Source organism: Eutrema salsugineum, unplaced genomic scaffold (genome assembly GCF_000478725.1).
Source record: "Eutrema salsugineum unplaced genomic scaffold, Eutsalg1_0 scaffold_2, whole genome shotgun sequence".
Classification (NCBI taxonomy): domain Eukaryota; kingdom Viridiplantae; phylum Streptophyta; class Magnoliopsida; order Brassicales; family Brassicaceae; genus Eutrema; species Eutrema salsugineum.
This window is the reverse complement of record NW_006256829.1, coordinates 12,773,230-12,774,814: the sequence shown is the minus strand read 5'-3', so window position 1 is coordinate 12,774,814 and position 1,585 is coordinate 12,773,230. Positions and strand designations below refer to the sequence as shown.

The window sequence follows — 1,585 nt, the reverse complement described above, 5'->3', positions numbered from 1 at the left end:
CTAACTGATCTGTCTGCAAGGACAAGAGCGATCTTAGCAGGTTTGAACACTCTATATCCAAGCTTCTTTGCTATGGAGAATGGCATCAAGCTGACAGAAGCTCCCAGATCACAAAGGCACTCAGAAAACTTCAGGGGACCTATGGCGTAAGGGAGTGTGAAGCTCTCTGGATCAGTCAACTTTCTTGGAATGGACTTTCTCTGAATGATGGCATTGCATTCATGACTCAATACCACCATACCTTGAAGCTCTTTAGTCTTGTTCAGAATAGCATCTTTTAAAAACTTACCCATCTTTGGCATCATTAGAAATGCATCAATGAGAGGCATTGTGAGTGGTGTCTCATTGAGAGCCTTCTCAAATACAGCTCTTGCCTTGTCTACAAGCTGCTTCTTGAATCTCCCTGGAAATGGGAGCTTGGGTTGGTATGGAGGTGGTGGAACATATAGCTTTTCTGGTTCAGGTTCCTTTTCCACCTCTTTACCCTTTTCTTTTTTTGATCTTTCAGCAACTTGATCATCTTTTAAGGCTGCCTCCCCCTCAGTTTGATCATTATCCTCAATGATCACATTGTTGTGCTCAATACCAGGTAGCTCTTTGCCAGCATATTCCTTGGGGTTGGGTTCAGATTTACCAGGTAGTTGGCCTTGGTTCCTTGAGTTAGATGCCTAGTTTTGCTTCAATTCCTTGATGTCCTGCTGCATAGATGCATACTGACTTGCAAACACTTGTTGACCCTCAAGCAGCTGTTGTAGAATCCCAACCATATCTGACCCCATCTGTGGCTGCTGGAGAACAGGTCCAGACTGAAACTGATGCTGAACCGGCGCCTGCTGCTGGAACTGTGGTGGACCAAACCCTGGTGGTGCCTTTGGCTGCTGCTGTGAACCGAAACCAGAACTCTGAAGTGGTTGCTGATGCTGACTGTAACCCTGATTCTGAGTAAACTATTTCTTTGGTTGAAAAGACCCTTGAAAGTTGTTCTTGGGAACAAAATTCTGTGGAGCTTGAGAGGTAGGGTAGACTTGGTCTTGTGGGTTTGTTACATTGGATTCCTGTAGGAAAGGTTCTGATTGGCATTGGCATACTGATACCTTTGGAACCTCTGATTCTCAATATAGTTAAGCTCTTCCTGAGTAAGACCCTCTTCACTGATGTTCTCAAAGCATTGAGAAGGTTCCTCATACTCTCCTACAAAGTGCATTGGCTTTTGAGTGGCCAATAACACCTTGTCCAGCTTGCTTTCAAGTGTTTTAAATTCCTTTTCATACCTTTGATCCCTGCTTGAACTCTCACTCCTATTGGCTCTATCAAAGTCTTCTCCATATGTATCATTGCTCATTGCTAAGTTCTCAACTAGCTCTAAAGCAGCATGAATCTCCTTTCCCAGAAAGTTGACTTTGGAGGCAGTATCCAGCTGGTTCCTAATCTTGGGAAGAGCTCCTCTATAAAGTGTGCTGAGAAGAGAAGCCTCACTAAACTCATGGTGTGGGCACTGGTTGGTGTAGCTCCTGAATCTCTCATATGCTTCACCAAAACTCTCATTGCTATGTTAAGTGAAGCTGAATATTTGGTTTCTTAGCTT

At 44.0% G+C, this 1,585-nt stretch overlaps 1 non-coding gene across 1 annotated transcript; it reads left to right on the top strand.

Annotated features, from left to right (window-relative positions):
* The first annotated feature begins 1,478 nt into the window (after window positions 1–1,478).
* On the top strand, window positions 1,479–1,585 carry LOC112086913. The gene has a single exon (XR_002899767.1). It is a non-coding gene; the product is annotated as a small nucleolar RNA R71 (small nucleolar RNA).